This window comes from Talpa occidentalis, unplaced genomic scaffold (assembly GCF_014898055.3).
Source record: "Talpa occidentalis isolate TD23 unplaced genomic scaffold, MPIMG_talOcc4v2.1 talOcc4.3, whole genome shotgun sequence".
Taxonomy (NCBI): domain Eukaryota; kingdom Metazoa; phylum Chordata; class Mammalia; order Eulipotyphla; family Talpidae; genus Talpa; species Talpa occidentalis.
Genome location: NW_023603184.1, coordinates 78,098,226 through 78,116,713, shown reverse-complemented (window position 1 = coordinate 78,116,713; position 18,488 = coordinate 78,098,226). Strand labels below are relative to the sequence as shown.

The 18,488-nt window shown below is 35.5% G+C and overlaps 1 protein-coding gene across 1 annotated transcript in view; it reads right to left on the bottom strand.

Moving 5' to 3' along the window:
- The window catches only part of KYNU (kynureninase), a 714,170-nt gene that overhangs the window by 629,349 nt on the left and 66,333 nt on the right, over positions 1 to 18,488 (bottom strand). Inside the window, exon 5 of the mRNA XM_037521827.2 lies at positions 11,942 to 12,235. The gene's annotated coding sequence lies outside the window, so the exon portion shown is untranslated. The remainder of the gene's footprint in view (positions 1 to 11,941; positions 12,236 to 18,488) is intronic.

The window sequence follows — 18,488 nt, the reverse complement described above, 5'->3', positions numbered from 1 at the left end:
CCCTATCTCCATTTCCATTAAATTCAGACCTATCACCTATTGTCTGGCACCTGCCTCAAACAAAACTGGAAGGTAACAGTTTTTCTGGGTGAAAATAAGTAAATAAATAATATTACCAATTGCTTATGGAACGTGTTATTGACTAATGTTATGACAATGCTTGGTGCAATCAAACTATAAATGAGTTCCACAATAACTACATCAGTGAAGAGGATTTCCAGAAAGGTGAAGCAGTAAGAAGCACCAAGAATCTCTTTCCCAACCTAGGCAATAAATGCACTAGTAGAGTTTGTTAGATATAGTAACTAGTCTATTGAAGACTTATAAATCCAGAGTAAGACTTGGGTGGTAAATTGTGGTTAATTTTGATTGAATTTCAGTTCTTGGACAGTAGCAGCTACCCATCCTCCACCACTGGACCTGAGGAGGAGGCAGTACAGGTTACATACAACTGGGGTACAGGTTACATACAACTTATGGGAGTCAGAGTGGACAAAAAGAACCTGTTCCTAGATATTCAGAACACATGCCCTGACTGCCTTCCTGGAAGAACTAAAACTCTTAATTTCTTTGGAGAAAAATAGGGCAAAATTCCACAGCATGAAATTTGGCAATGATTTATGGATATGCTCTCAAAAGCACAGACAACAGAAATAGATTCACTTCACTCCAGGAAAATTTTCAGTTTGGGGCATTAAAAGACACCTTTGCAACAGAGTAAAAAGTCAATCCACAAAATGGGGATGTATTTGAAAATCATACATCTAGTAAAGGAGCTTCTAGAGTAGTTTTTTTTTTTTTTTTGTCAACAACAGAAGAAAAATAACCTGATTCAGAAGTGTACAAAGGATATGAATAGATATTTCTCCAAGAAAGACATGCAAATGACTAACAAGACCATATAAAGATATTAAAAATGTCTACTCTTAAAGGAAATGTAAACCAAATCTATGCAGCACCTCACAACTACTAGGATGGCTATTACCAAAAAAAAAAATAAAATAAACACAGAAAATAAGTGTTGACAAAGATTTGGAGAAGCTGGAACTTTTGTGTATTTGACTGGGCAGGTAAAATGGTAGAGACACTTTGAAAATATTAAAAATAGAATCACCATATAATTCAACATATCTCTTCTGGGTATATCATCAAAAGAACTGAAAACAGTTTATCAAAGAAATATTTGTATACCCATGCTCTTAGAAACATATTTATAGTGGTTAAAATGTGGAAGCAATGCAAGTGTCCATTGACTAATGAATGGAGAGGTAGTACATGACATATGCATACAATGAAATATTCTTCATTCTTAAAAAGAAAGAAAATTTCATAATATGATACACCATGAATCCTCAAATCATTATGCCAAGTGAAATAAGTCAGACACAAAAACAAGTCAGATAGGTGCATGATTCCACGTATGTGATATAGAGTAGTCAGGTTCATAGAGACAGAAAGAAAGAATTGTGGTTTTCAGGGGCTGCAATAAAATAACAGAGGGTGATTATTTAATGTATACAGAGTGTCAGCTTTACAAGATAATGGATGGTAGTGTTAGTAGCAAAGCATTATGAATGTATCTATTACTATTGAATTATAAACTAAAATATGGTTAATGTGGTATATTTTGTGTTAAGTTTATTTTACCACAATAAAAATTTAGGGGAAAATGTGTAATGCATCAGAAAAACAACTATAAAAGTGGAAATATTGTTCAAAACAAATTTCTCAGAGCTCAGGAAATCAAAAGAAATTTAACAAAACTATTTGAAGTATATTTATTCTGGAAAAACAGATGAACTTTGTGTAATTGTAGTAAGAATCTGTGGTAGTCTTCTTTATCTGTTCACATTCCCTAGTTCTTTATCAGGTCATGAAAATCACCATCATTTTTGCTATAGAGACTTACTTGTTTTGGAATGAAAGGCAAAAAACAAAAACCCTAATACTGAGCAATCTTGTCAATAAAAGTAGCAGTACTAGTAGTAGGTAAATGAGGAAGTTCACTTACCCCACTTGCCTGAGGTTGTGGATAGAGTTGAAATAATCAGTGGACCAAGGGATTTGACAGAAAATTTAAGCAGTACCTTCTAGAATTTAAAAAAGAACTTGAATCCTCCCTGGTGGCATAGGGGTTAAAGTCTCAGTGCTATCAAGCTATCACCATCTACTGCAGTATGAGTTCAATCCCAGCTTGGGAGCTAACCCATATGTCACAGCAGAACTCTCCTGTCTCACCCTCTGCTCCCCTCAGCAGTGTATTTCAGTAGATCCACCTGTTTTGCTCCCCACTCTGTCTCATGAATCCTCTTACTCCCTGCACTTGTAGCCTACACCCCAGGTCTTGTATGCATAATTTTTTAAGAAATTGTTAAAAAAATGAACTTGATAAGGTGTCCACAAATCCCTGACTATGATCAATGCGTGTGCATTCAGGAAAACAAACAAAAAAATCCAAGCAACCTATGCATATCTGGCTAGCAAGAGGCTACAATTGTACACAAGCATATTGCAAGAAAGTGAAAACTAGAAAAGACCTGAAACTACTTGAGCTTTGAAAATGTTTAATAATGCACACACACATATTTGCTTTTTCATTCTGTTCACACTTACATTTATTGGGAAAGAGCAATGATGTAAAAAACTGCTGGTTTCTTTGTATGAATCAAGGTAAACTCTACTATTAAGCATTATATTTACCAACTCATACATGCAAGATAAACGCTACTATTAATCATTATATTCTTTACCAAAGTCATACCCGCAAGGCAAGAGTGACTATTTGACTTAATGTTTTTGATATAGCAGTAGAAATTATGCATATTATTAAATTCCACCTATCTAATATTCTGATAACAAAGTGTGAAATAAGGAACTTCTGCTTTATACTATACATGGTGACTTTTTCAAGGAAAAATATTGTAAAATTGAGTTGCATTTTATTTTTTTTTTTTTTATAGAGGCATGTTTTATTTATTTATTTGTTTGTTTGTTCGTTTGTTTCGTTTATACATGCACTGGGTACAGTCAGAAGCACGGGAGGGTGAGAGAATTCACCAGAGCCAGAGCCGGGAGCAGAGCAGGCAGAAGGACCGAAGTACACTGCTGAGGGGAGCAGCGGGCGGCAGGAGAGGTCTGCGCGCCATGTGGGACCCTCCTCTGGTGGCCGGGGAGCAGCCGGGGATCGAACCGGCGCCGCAGAGGCTGCGGGCAGCTTCGCAACCCAGCGCTCAACCGCTGCGCCACCGGGGAGGCCCTGAGTTGCATTTTAAAAAGGAAACATAATTTCTGCATTAATGAATGATCATCAAATAGATTATGGTTATTTAGATTTGGATGTTTGGGAGACAATGTGTCAAAAATGAATGAAATAGGCAAATTGCTTAAAAACATGATAGCATATGTTGCTAGTGATACTATTTGTGCTTTCACAAGAAAATTGGAATATGAAATAGTTTATCCATCATTGTTAACTTGATAGCTTTCCAGACATTAAAGGTACTCTAATATAATTATACAAAGTATCAATATACTATGAAATATATATAATATATATGAAATATATATTATATATATTTGAAATATATATATGAAATATATATGAAATTGTTTTGCCACTTTGAAAAGCAATGTACCCACATATTAAAATTTTTAAACTCAATATAAAAATCACTAAATGCACATGCCTTTAGCAGGTGAATGGTTAAATAAACTGTGGCACACATCCATAAAATTCAGCAATAAAACAAATAATAACAACACTCTTGATATACACCATAACCTAAATGCTTAGAGAATTATAGTGAGGAAGGAAGCTCAATCCCAAAAGATTATGCACTGTGTCTTTCCATTTATGTAACATTATTGAAATATCAAAATTATAGAAATAGACAACAGGTGAATGGTTTCCTGAGAGTAAGGAGCACAGAGAGGTATCATAGGAAATGAGCATGGCCTTTAATGGGTCATCTGAGGTGAGGAATCCTTGTGCTGTGAAATATTCTATATCTTGACTGTAAGGATGATCATATCATGGATGTGATATTATACAGTTTTGCAAGATTTTAACCATTAGTGAAAGTGAAGAAAAGGCATGTAAATATTTTTTTGTGGTTTCTTACAACTGCACATGAATTGTAATGATTTAAAAATAAGATGTTAACAAATATTCTCAGTTTTCATTTTGAACACAGTGTATATTTTCCACAATAAGTTGCATAGAGAGCTTTTTGGGATATTCAGTAATTTTTAATATTGTAAAGGCATTTAAAGAACAAAATGCTGGCAAACTTTTGTCCCGGATCACTCAGTACTTTAGAGCATCTCCCATTATAAAGACTGGTATGAGGAGCCTCCCCAGTGGTGCACCAGGTTGGGTGCTGCCCTGTGAAGCTGTCCGCAGCCTCTGCAGCACAGGTTTGATTTCTGGCCGGCCAGGGAGAAACCGACATGGCATGGCAGACCTCTCCTGCCTCGCCCCCTGCTCCCCTCACCAGTGTCCTCTGCATCTTCTGCTCCCTGCTCTGTCTCTGGTGAATTCTCTCACCCTCCCAAGCCTCTAAACTGTTCCCCAGTTCTTGTATAAATAAATAAATCTTAAAAAAAAATAAAGACTGGTATGAAATGCCTAACAAATACATGTTAAATAAATGTATAATTCAATGGCTACGTATAATTTAGCACATATTTAAATGGCTACATATATATTATAAAAATGAAAAGCATTAACTGACACCAAATTCCAGTTAAAAATCAAGAATGCCTAATTCTGACTTCAGAATTCTGTAACTTGCTACAATTATAACTTATTTAATAGTCTAATTATTAGCTTGGAAATTCAGAAAGCCAACTGCGTCACTTTGCCTAATGGATAAATATTGCAATAGTAGGACAACAAAAATTTTAATAATTTCTAAGAATATCTTTTTTCCAATATCCAAATGTATTGGTCAGGATAGTTTCAGTTCTCCTGTGGTAAAAGTAATTGTAAAATTTCAGAGGCTCACCTAGTAATGGTGTACTCATCATTCATACTCAGGAACACAAATCTGCACAACCTGCACAATCTGGATAGTTGCTAGTGTGTGGGCAGAAGAGAAGGAATGTAACTGATGCATTGTCTCCCTTACGTCAGATGTTCAGTAACTCATGACTGTGCTTAACATTGTCACTTACAAAGACAAATCTTATGATGATGCTTAACCTCTCGAAAACATGAAAATGTTTTCCTACCAAGTGTCCTATAAAAGAGGATCAGAAATTTGATAAAGAGAACCAATATTCACCACATAGCACTTCAGATAAATTTAGTTGTCAGGCATTATATTACTATTAAATGAGGGTCAGCCTATAAGAATTTGAACTAGCTATCAGGGATGTTCAATACGCAGTGATAGGGTTACAAGATTCTCTTGTTTCAAAGATCTCATACTGGGATACAGTGGTCAATAAATATTGAAAAGTCATATTCTCTAAAATTCATTGTCTAAATGCCATTTGACCAACCAATTTACATTATAACAGTTAAAGTTTGGAATCTTCACTGATAATAAATTAAATAAGGACATAAACAAACTGTATTTCTCCTTCACCTTAAGTTGATTATTTAGCATTTATTTCACAGAGTGACTTTTCTGGACTATCTAGAGCATGTGCATTCATGCATGAAAGAAGATTCATAGAGAACTTTTCTAAAGTATGTTTCTCTAAACAGAGTCCTAGTCTGCAATCTGTTCAGATACATTTGGAAATTGATGCACAACCTACACTCCACTTAGGTGATATAATACACATTAAAATATTAAATATATTGGAGGATTTCTACAGTAAAAATCCTGTTTTAGGCACAAAATGTGCTTCTAGGTTTCTAAGTTTAATTTATATTAACCCCTAAACTACATGAGGTAGGTACATATACTCATTTTATAAATCCACTTGCCTTTTGAAACTCTGCAAATTTCTATGGTGGAATTTCCTTTTATTTTATTTTTTTCCATTGACAGTAGTTCTTTAAACCTAAGAGAGATCAGGAATGCCTGTGAAATAAGATGGAACTAAAATAGAATAAGTATTAGCTTACATGGTAGAATTTGAAATAGACCAAGCTGCACTGAGAGACCTAAAATATATTATCAGATGACTGAAAATAAACCTTTCCTACCAGTCCTGGTGTGAATTGCCCACCAATTAATCACCACATTGAAATATTACATGTGCAGAAAATTATACTTTTGAAGACACTGGGAAATAAGACAGAGCTGGAAAATGTTCTTTAGCTTATGAGTTTAAAGAAATAGGTAATTGTTGATTTGAGGAAAACCATGATGTTGAATTTAAGGTATGTGGCACAAGGAGTAAATGTCAATGACACAGCGGCAAAGTAATAGCATAATGGAAGTGTTATCTGGTATCATAATGTCATACCTAAAGAAAATAAAGTCCAAAATGTTTAAACAATAATTCTCAAACTACAGTGTTTCTCAGAGTTTGAATACATTGATTTTGAATATACTAGTTAAACACACTGAGTCTTGCTCTCTTCCTTCCCAGCACCCTATGGATTTCAATCCTGTATGTTTGGGGTAGAGCTGAGATTTCAGGAATTGTATGATCATGGATTTTTTTTATCACTATTTTGTAACTGCCAAAACAGTGTAACAAAAGAATAGTCATATAAAGAGTCCAGAAGACACATTTTACAATTTTGCTTTGCATTTCAGAAAGTATAAGTTGAACTGTTTCTCTGTCCTTTGAGCTGTAAAAATCTTTGTTTCTTGTTAAAGACTGATTTCCAGGTGAATTTCTCAGGCTATTCTAGAACTTGAAAGCGATTTTAAATTACAAGTCTCATTTAAAATATCTAATTTAAATATCTAGCTTTTATTCACTTTTTGATTAAAGATTATCTACATATAGTAATTTGTTCAATATCTATTGGAGCTTTACTGCAATAATATGTAGCCAGCAGATTTTGATTGACAGTGCACAGAAAGTTATAATTCCTATTCCACAAATGCTGATGAATATTCAGTAAGCAAGGACAACTATAATGTTCTTGAAAAATATGTATAAAAAGGTAAAAAAAATGTACTTCACATGTCACTTTGAGTTTTGAATGTAAGCATATCCAGCAATGAAACTTGCTGCTTAATTCATATATCATGACTGCTATCTAATATAAATTTGAGGGAGTTTTTATAATTTAGTGAATATTTACATGTATTTTTGAATGGGCAAAAAAAGGCTAAACAAATCAAACATATATTCATTTGAAATATTGAGGATGTATAATAGAAAATCATATGTAGTTTAAAGATAATGTGTACAGCATAATATAAACAGAAAAGCATATAAACAATTGATTTCAACTTAAGAAGTATTAATTTTCAAATTTGAATATAATGAGTATAATTTCAGAGCACATATATCACTTCAAAATATAATTAATAGTATAAGTATAAAAAATAAATTGAAGTCTTGACATTTGGGTTATATAGGAGACAGAACATTCATTTTTAGCACAAGAGTTTATTTTTAAGACACAGAAAGGACTGCATTCTCATTTCACATTTACTTCAAGACCCAGATTTTGTGAAGTTGGCTTTTTTTCCTTTATAATGTCATTCTCCTGAAATCCTCCAAGAGAAGAAAGCAAATCACAAGTCAATATTTGGCTTGGACATTTTTCTGATTAATGGGAGAAGGTCTCTAAAACACTTTGTGCAATTTCACAGGTTTATCCATAGCCAGACAATCAAAATCTTTATGAGTAATCATAACTCTGATTTTTGGCAGTTTTCACTGCACTTACATGTCAATTCTCAATTTCTTACAAATGTCTCACTGCCACTAGGTTCTATAGTCCATTTTAATAAGTCGTATTTTATTTTGCGTTTTTTTTTTCTAACATCAGGTAAGAAACTACAGATAGTAACATAAGAACGGTGTGTTTCTTTGCTGGTAGTCCTTATTTTAGAAAAACAGAATAATGATAGTACAGTCTAGTCTGCATCGGCATCATTTTAATGACTGGGAGGCATATGTAACTAATGCTGTTATGGAAATAGATTATGACTTAACACAGAAATAGAACATTTGTTTTTCTGGGATAAACAATGATATAATTCATCAATTGCAGACAAGCCAAGAGAGTGACACAGAAAAATATATGTTATAAAAAAAAGTGGCATGGTATATTTAAGAAGAGACAATGTCCTCTTTTAACCTAAATCTATTCAGAAAGCCATCTTTGTAAATTTTATGTAATTACAGAATGTATTTTACATTAACTACTAAGAAAAACTGACATGACATCCCTGCATGCCCTTCTAAACTTTATAATCACTAAAAATCTTCTTATAGACTCAGTTTTGTTGACTGTTGAAAATAAAAGCTGCTATATAACAAGTCCTTCGTGACAAAATCAAGTCAGTCTTCCTCCTGCTCTAACCTTGTTTTGTATTGCTGACAGTGATCATTGTTTTATAAATCTGTAAATTAATCCTTTTGGGCATTCTCTATTCACCTGTATTGGTATTATATTATATTTTTGCCTATGGTTCATGGTTTACTTTACACAGATCTCCTGGGCTCCAATTTTGTTTGTTTTCAAGAACTTTTAGTGCTATGCTTTTACATGCATTAGATCACTCACATGAGGTTGACCTTCTGGACATACTCTTCTGAGGCTCTGTTTAAATTTCTTATTCCCTTCCTGTGATAATGATATTCTGGTAACATTCTCTTCTCTTCCATTTTTAAATCAGTCTTAATTCCACTATCGATGGTGGTAAGGGCTGAATCGGGACCCCCTAATTTAATATAGTGAAGTCCTTGTACTTGGTGTCTCAGAATGTGATTGCATTTGGAGACAGGATATTTAAAGTGGTAATTAATGTAAAATAAGGTCATTAGTTGTGGTGCTAATCCAACAGGAGTGGTTATTCGAAGAGTATACAGACATATCCAAAGGGAAGAACATGTGAAGACACAGGCAGGAGAAGACAAATATCTTCAAGTCACGGAGACATGCCTGAGAAAGTGCCAGCTCTGACTACTCCTTGATCTCAGGCCACTAGATGATTCCAACTGTGATTGAATAAATGTATGCTTTTATATCACCTTCTCTGTGGCATTTTATTATGGAAGCCCTAGCAAACTAGCACAGATTTGTATATATATGTATATATATATATATATATATACATATGATGAATGGAAAACGTACATTAATCTCTGCACCACCTACTCCACCCTCCATCAAACTCCCTTTCTAACACTATATTAGAGTAGAAAAGATGTGCTTTCAAGAATGGAAAAAATTACAAAGATAGTATCTGCTGATGAAAGGCTAAGACAAATGTTGCAGAGCAAATGATAAGATGGTAATTTAGCAGTACATAGAGAGCTGAAACTTTCTGTGTTACATAGCAAGGAATGAATGAGAAACAGGATTCTGGATTGGAGAACAAAAGAATATTCATAAATTATTTATAGAACAAGGGGGTATGGAATGTGGATTAAAAATAAGAGGGATTGGATAGAAAATTTTCAATGTGAAGTTCAAGTGAAATGGATTTACTCTTCTACTCTAACATATTCAGGCATAATATGAGTGGATTACTCTATGAAGAAAGTGGCCAAAAGCTGCCCAACACTTATGGACCTCAGGCAAAATTGAAGCTTGGGGTGAATGTGAAAAAACACAGATATTGATTGGGGAAAAAAATCTACATTTTTTAAAAGATGTATTTATTTTATATAAGAACTGGGGTACAGGCCAGATGGGAGGGAGGGTGAGAGGATTCATCAGAGACAGAGCAGGGAACAGAAGAGGTAGACTGATGAAACATACTGCTGAGGGGAGCAGCAGGCGAGACAGGAGGGGTCTGCTTCACATGTGGGATTCTCACTGGCTGGCCAGGATCGCACCTGCGCCGCAGAGGCCGCGGACAGCTTCATAGTGCTGCGTTCAGCTGCTTGCGCCATCAGGGGAGGCCCAAAAAATCTACATTATTGAATAGTGAGTATCTCAGCACTCTTTCTCACTGTGGTTCCCAGATAATTAAAGACAGGCATCATTTATTTTGGCCCTCTGGGAGAATTTTGGAAATTTCAAATAACAAGATTTGAATATTCTCTAACAAAATGACCAGTTAACCTAACATGAAAGAGAAGTGCACTAAAGTATGAACTCCAACCACGAACGGGATTTCTAAGAAAAATTATTAAGTGTCTCATTTCAAATATAAATGAACAACCCATGGTCATTAGACTGTTGAGAAAATTCTTCATTGTGATAAACAATACTAAGAACTAATACAAATAAAATAAGTTTTTAGGAAACAGAAAGTGAAGAGAAAAAAACATCAAAGAAACTAATATTCATAGTGAAGGAAAAATAATGACTCCCTTAAAAATAATATATAGAAAACAAAAAATTATTTTGAAATACACAAAATAACATGAAAACTAACTTCTAAACTTATAAGATGGAAATAAACTTAAAAATTTTTCTAGAAGTTGGAACCAGGGAAATGGGAAAAAAACAAAATTAGAGTATTGATCTATAAATACTAACATTCAATAAATTTTATTTTTTTAATTAAAGCAAATGCAAAGGAGAAAATAATAAAATTCTATAATTAAACTTCCAAGAAATGAAAATTACAAAGGGAAACATTACCCACACCAAGGACATGTTAGCTCAAAAGACTACAAAGCAAAATAGTTTAAAAGCTTATAGGATGAGGAATGTAAAGATAAATAGAAAATAACAATCACAGTGTTTCTGGAGTGTGGCAGTATTAAAGATAAGATCGGAAGATAGATAAAAAGGAAGGTAATGATTTTTCAAATTTCTCAAGAAGTGTTAATGCTCATGAATATACTTAAGGATATTAGCCATTATATAGGATTATTCAAATCAAGCAATTCAAAATTCCATTCAAAATATATTTTTAAGATTTATTTATTTTTGCACAAGAGCTGGGATACAGGGCAGAGGTGTGGGAGGGTGAAAGGATTCACCAGAGACAGAGCAGGTAGCAGAACAGGCAGACTGACCGAAATACACTATTGAGGGGAGCAGCGGGCCAACAGGAGAGGTCTGCCAGGCAATGTGGGAATCTCCCTGGCCAGCTGGGAATTGAAACTGCACTGCAAAGGCTGCAGACAGCTTCACAGTGCTGTGCTCAACCTGCTGCACCTCCAGGGAGGCCCCCCCCATTCAAAATATTTTATAATAAACTATTAATAACATTTTATCCAACACAAAGAAATGATGCAAGAGTGATATTCAACTAAACTACAGAATTTACCATGAAAATGGCAGAAACTAGCTTCCCAATTGGGGTAGCCCTCTACCAATTTTCACTTAAGTGAAAGAGAAGACACTGTGAGGGAGATGTATGGTAATCTTCATCAACTCCTCTATACAGGGAGAGGAATGTGTATTATCTATTTGAAGTCAAGTCTAGCAAATGAGGAATTCAAGTTAACCACTGAATACATATATGATGCCTGTGTAATATGTGAGTAAAAAGTAACTGGACACTGATTACTTCCCACAAGGTTCAATGTAGACAGACTCATCTATAAGTTGACCCAATCCATGACATATTTTCTAAAACAAACCAAAAATTCTTAAAATCTTCTTCTTCGTGCTTCTTACAGACTGTTATTTTGAAAAATAAGCTATATGCCATAATCAACACAGGTAGTTAGTGATATCCCCTTGGTAATCTGTTTCCTCAAATATTCCCTTTCTTCCAGTATACTTAAGTATTCCTAATATATGGAAAAGCCCTCTTTTGACCAAACAAAATCTGATATAAAGTTTGTTAACAGAAATCCTGGACTTGAATCAACATCACATCCCAAACCATACACAAACATTTATACCCATTGGAGAAAAAAAGAAAATATTGACGATCTGGATTACCTTTCTAGGATTTGGTTGAGTTTCATGGAGGACAATTTATAGCTCATCTTCAACCATGTGTTTGGTTCCTGAAACTATTCTGAAAGCTCAGGTATATGCTATTAAGAAAAATTCCACATCACTATTTTAGGCAAAGACAGTTTCTCCATGTTAACTCATCATTTATATAGTTTCCTCTGTTGATCTTTACTCTCGATTTCAAAATGTTCCCTTTGCTTGTCAGATTGCCATCTTTGGCTTCCTCTGAAGACTTTCCAAGTCTCTCCTTCAATCTTTTCATGCACTGGTACATTCCTATAAGTATATGAAACATGAGAATGTCACCATGACTCTAGAAAGGGATTATCTAAATCTGCATAATGCCATTCTCATAAAAAAAAATATTGTCTGATGGTTAATAAAGGATTAAAGATAGTAAATCAGTACTATTTTATCCTAATTCCTTGGATACCTGGTTAGATGTAATATGTGCCTGTTGTCATGGGTTTGGTATTTTTGGATGTTCAGATCACTGTAATTATATACTCCTTCTTCAACATTATGAAAGCCAGTCTCTAAAGGAGACTTCCTGATGTACAGCATACTGATTATCCTGTCACACTAGACTACATTTTTTCCTTCTACTATTCTTACTGCCATTTCATCCTAAAACATTAAATGAGATGGTGAGAAAATACAGATCTTCTGAATGCTGTTCTATATTAGTGAAATCTTTCCTTTTAAGACTTAACCAGTGACTAGTGACTTTTTAGTCAAACAATCATGCATACAGATGGCAAGTATTTTTCTAACTTGTATATGTATCTTTTATTGACTTACTCATAATCATTCTCATTTGACACTGTTCATTTCAGAATTGAGGGAATAGTGAGTTGAAAATAGAAATAACATAAGTGGAAGTAAAATGTCTTGTTTTCAAATACTTAAAGTATATAAAAAGCAAAAATGATTTATTCTTAAATATTTATCTAGTGGGAAAAATAATGAGCAACATGTTCCTTGAAACTAAAGAAATAACATACTTAAGTATAAGTAAAATGCCTTGTTTTCAAATACATAAAGTCTAAGAAAAACAAAAATGATTTATTCTTAAATATTTATCAAGTAGGAAAAATAATGAGCACTATGTTCCTTGAAACTAAATAGTACATGTTTTTTATATGACTGTGTATGTGTGTGAGTATAAACTTTCATATGTAGCAGAAGGAATCTATACCTTCTTTTTATCTTTGTATATCTGTTGACAGAAGGAAATTTCAGGGATATCATAATGATGGCTTTTAAGATTAACTATTAATAAATTTAAAATAATTATGTGACATTTAATTGACTTCCCTTTTAAATAAGCTTCTATCAATACTTATGTCTGCTTTATTGTTCTTACTTTTGAATTATTCAATAAATGAAGAGTCTGCATCATCATATATAATTAGAGAATGCAAATATAGGTACAGAAAATGGAATAACCGGGCCTCCCCGGTGGCGCAGCAGTTGAACGCTAGGTTGCGAAGCTGCCTGCAGCCTCTGCAGTGCTGGTTCAATTCTGGCTGCTCCCCGGCCACTGGTGGAGGGTCCCACATGGTGCGCAGACCTCTCCTGCTGCCTGCTGCTCTTCTCAGCAGTGCACTTTGGTCCTTCTGCCTGCTCTGCTCCCCGCTCTGGCTCTGGTGAATTATCTCACCCTCCTGCGCTTCTGAGTGTACCCAGTGCTTGTATAAATAAATAAATAAATCTAAAAACAAACAAACAAGCAAGCAAAAACCTTTAAATTGAAAAAAAAAAAAAAGCATAACTGGTAAGGAAGACAAAATGAGAATGACCCTAATAAAACACATAAAGCACTTGGAGGAAAATGCCATAAACCAATGTGATTTTTTAGAAAGCTTATTCTGTCCATAGTAGGAAGAATAGATAAAAGAGGACTAAAATGCCACAGGAGAGCTCAGTTAGTGGTTAGTTGCAATAATCCAGGTGAGAAACTGCTTTTTGTTTGTTTGTTTGTTTTAGCTAGGGCTTTTTCAGTGCATATGGACAAAAGTAGGAAAAAATCACATTTAAGAGTATGAATATAGGACTTGTGATAAATTGGGGAGAATGCACAAAAGAAAGAAAAAAAGTGAAGATGGTACCCAGATTTCTTTCTTTTTCTTTTAAACATTTATTTTTATTTATTTATACAAACAAGAACTGGAGTGTAGACCAGAGGTGCAGGGGGTAAGAAGATTCACCAGAGACAGTGTGCAGAGCAGAACAGGTGGAGCCACTGAAATACACTGCTGAGGAGAGGTCTACTACACTGTGTATGTGAGCTCCCTGGCCAAGGATAGAATACATGCTGCAGTGGCTGGCAATGGCTTGACTTTAACCCTGTATCACCAGGGAGGCCCAGTGCCCACATTTCTTACTTAACATTTTGGACCTAGTGGTTATTTTGAGCTTTGGGTTAATTCAAGGTATCACATGAAGACACCTAATGTCCATTAAAAATAAATGGGTTCAGAGTTAAGTGAGAGTAAGGAAACTGGCTTAAGTATGATACATATGGTATAATTGAATAGTAAGTAGTTTTCTTTTTTTTTTTTTTTGTCTTTGAATTAAAGACTAGATCTCAGGCTACATAACCCAGGAGGGACTTCCAAAGGAATTGCAATTAGAAGTAGAAGTAGCTGCTAGAAGGAAATACTAGCATCTCACCTTTGGTCTAAATTCTGATTAAGCTGGAAAAGTCCAAATGTTCCTCTTTATTGTCACCATTGAACTACATGTGAGAGGGAGTTCTGGAAAGTACTTGATATGCTGCCTGTTTTTTGCCTAAATATTTCTCAAAGTAGTAATCTTACTGGAACAGAGCATGCATGTGAACAAGGGAGTAAGTTCAGAGTTCCAGGCAAGAAGACTCCCCACTGTTCAGTTTCCTCTGATCTCTTGAGGCTATGAAAGAGAAAATCAATGAATCTTGTCAGGTTAGAAAATGTGACAGGAGACAGTATGACTTCTAGCACATCCAGACAACTCAGAACATTGAGAGAGGGCTGGGCCTGTGTGTTGCTAAACATGATCTAACAGGGGATAGTTTATATCACCGTTGTTACCTATGTTTGACTTTAAATATTCAATATGTTGCACTGGAAGAATTATAATAGAAGACCATCAGTGATATTTAGTTCTAAAAGCTAAATGTCTCCACATACTTGCTTAGAGGATTAAAAGATGAATAGAGAGCTAGACAAGGGCATTATGGAAAGAAGGAACAACATGGTTAAAAGTATCAAGAGCAAGAGAACACACAGGAATGATTTAAAAGTCTTGGAGTGTGGCAAAAAGTCCAGGTAGCTGAAGAGGAGATAGAATAAATGGGCAGGAAGAGATCAGGAAATGTTACCCCTTCTCTCCCAAGGTCAAATCAGTATTTTACACCGAAGGATAAATCTTTAATTATAAGAATTTATTTATATGTTTACAATTTGCAAAGGTATCACTGGCAACATTAACAAGTCAAAACATAAAATGGAGTAAATGAACACCGAGAAACATCTTTAGAGAAAAAGGAGTCAGGAAAATTATTGCAATGGTCAGGGTGGAGAAAATGAATAGTCGGGGCCTCCCTAGTGGCACAGGGGGTTGAGCACCACAGAAGTGGTCCACAGCCTCTGCAGCACAAGTTCAATCCCCAGTCGGCCAGGGAGAAACCCATATGGCAAGGTCGACCTCTCCTGTCTCGCCCACTGCTCCCCTCAGCAGTGTATTTCAGTCAATCTGCCTGTTCTGTTCCCCACTCTGTCTCTGGTGAATCCTCTCACCCTCCCGCACATCTGGCCTGTTCTTGTATAAATAAATAAATCTTAAAAAATAATAAAATGAATAGTTGGAGTTAGGTGGCAATGGAGAACAAGAGAAGAGCACAGGAAAAATAATTGTGCTTCAACTGATGAGTTGAATGGCTGTAGCCGTATGACCTGCAAAGGCTACAATACCTACTGTCTGGACTTGAAAAGAAAGCTTGTAAACCATAGTCTAGACTACGTTTTATAGAGGTAAGTGGATTGTAATCGATGGAGAGAAGCTGAACCTAGGGAAATTTTATGCTTTATGATAGACTATGGTAATACTTATTAATCATGGAGCGGAGACACTGATGGTCTGGGAAAGAGATAACTGAGGCGTTTCAGAGGAAAAAGAAGGTGGAGGAATTAACTTTGAAAGAAAGTGGGACATTTTCCCACATAGGGTTGGTAAAAAAACAAGGTTGGATTTGAATACAAAAGCATTTATCATAAAAGAAGAGGAAAGATCAAAGCACTCATGTATAGTGCCTATTTATTTAAATTTTATATATTTTACATAATTTTTCATTATTGCACAATGTATGCATTTTCATCTTAGTTATAGTCCCCATACCATTCCCATCCCCCTCCCCTCCTTGTTTTGATCCTACTCTCTTCTGCATTGCTGGTGGGAGTGCAAACTGGCCTTTTTTTTTTTTTAAGATTTATTTATGTATGCATATAAGAGCTGGGGCACAGGCCAGAGATGCAGGGGGGCAGGGGTGTGTGTGAGAGGATTCACCAGAGACAGAGCAGGGAACAGAACAGGCAGACTGACAGAAATACACTGCTGAGGGGAGCAGCGGGCGAGACAGGAGAGGTCTGCTTCATCATGTGGGTTGCTTTCTGGCTGGGGATGGAACTCGTGCTGCAGAGGCTGCAGATCACCTCATAGTGTGGTGGTTAATGCCTTTTGCCACCAGGGAGACCCACCAGTGCCTTTTTTTTTTTTTTTATTCTTTAATGCAGGAAGTAAAGACTAAGGGGACAGGTAGAGACCATGAAAAAAAAAAAAAAAAAAAAAGAGCACCTTAAGGGATTAGCAGACAAAAAGGAAAAAAAGGAGAAAGTAAATTACTCAATATTCTTGTCTTTCATAAAACTAAATGAGACTATAGACCAAAGGTTAGAAGTGGCCCTAAGTAACACAGTTTTATGGCAGTTGCTTTTTCGTTTCACACATACCTTGAGGAATGATCATGAGAGAATCCTATTCAAAAACTGCTAAATTGGGCCTCCCTGGTGGTGTAAGGGGTTAAGTCACAGCACTGTGAAGCTATTCACAGCCACTGCAGCGCAAGTTCGATCCCCTGCCAGGGAGCTACCCACATGGCACAGCAGACCTCTCCTGACTTGCCTGCTGCTCCCCTCAGCATTATGTTTCAGTGGATCTGCCTGTTATGCTCCCCACTCTGTCTCTGTTCAATCCTCTCAACCCCCCACCTTTGGCCTGTACCCCAGTTCTTATATGCATAAATAAATAAGTCTTTAAAAAATAAAAATTAAAAAATGCTAAACTAGGTATTAACACCAAGGACCTGACTTTGAGATAAATAGATTTCAACTGGTTATTGAATTCAAAGTATCGCAGTACAATATTCTAAAAGTATTTAGATGTAGTTATCTTTCAAATAGCTCACCAGAGGTAACATATGCCTGACTGACTAAGAAAAGCCTGAGAAATGAAATATATTCAAGGTTAAGTCAAGCCTAAGAGAAAAAAAATATGAAATTCTCAGTGTTGGTAAGTTTCAGCTAAGGAGAAAGGAATATGTATATTTGGATATAGGTTTACTCTGATATTTGAAAGTCGAGTGCTCCTTTAAAAATCTTTCCTAGGACCTCCCCAGTGGCACAGCGGGTTGAGTGCAAAGCTGTGAAGCTGTCCGCAGCCTCTGTAGTGCAAGTTCGATTCCCGGCTGGCCAGGGAGATACCCACATGGCATGGCAGCCCTCTCCTGTCTCGCCCATTGCTCCCCTCAGAAGTTTCTTCTGTCTGTCTGTCTGTCTGTTCAGCTCCCTACTGTCTCTGGTGAATCCTCTTACCCATCCCCACCACGTGCCTCTGGCCTGTACCCCAGCTCTTGTATAAAAATAAATAAATCTTTAAAAAAAACTAATTAATAAAAAAATCTTTCCTAAACCCAAATGGCATAAGATGAAGAAGCAATTTTCATTAATTTATATGGAAAAATTCTTCAGGTTCCACACCTAAAAAACAACATACCAAATGACACATAAATCAGAAAATGTCACACGCAGTAAAACACGAATGATATGGCAAATACCCACACTGTATAACTAGATCCTGGAGGAGCTAGGAGGTGTCTCTCTGCTCCCAGTGCCCATTGACTAATGCTGATTGCTGCAACACAGATAATGAAAGCTAATCTTAATCATCCACTTTTGTCATAAAATAAAAATGTCTCTTTGAATTTTCTCCATTCTGTTTGCAAAACAGATACGAATGCAGGCATTTTGTAAAAGTGAAGTGACATAATACAAGCTCATAACTCCTAATGTTACCTTACAATGTAGAGTCTCAAAAATAATAGTTGATTTCACAATAACTTCTTTTCTACTGATTTTGGCTTTTCAATTATAGTAGAAAATACATAGAGTGAGATGTATAAAGGGCTCTAATCTTAAATGTTCAATGTGATGAGCCACTCAGCTGTATAACCACAATACAATCTAAATATAGATAATACCATCACTTTAGA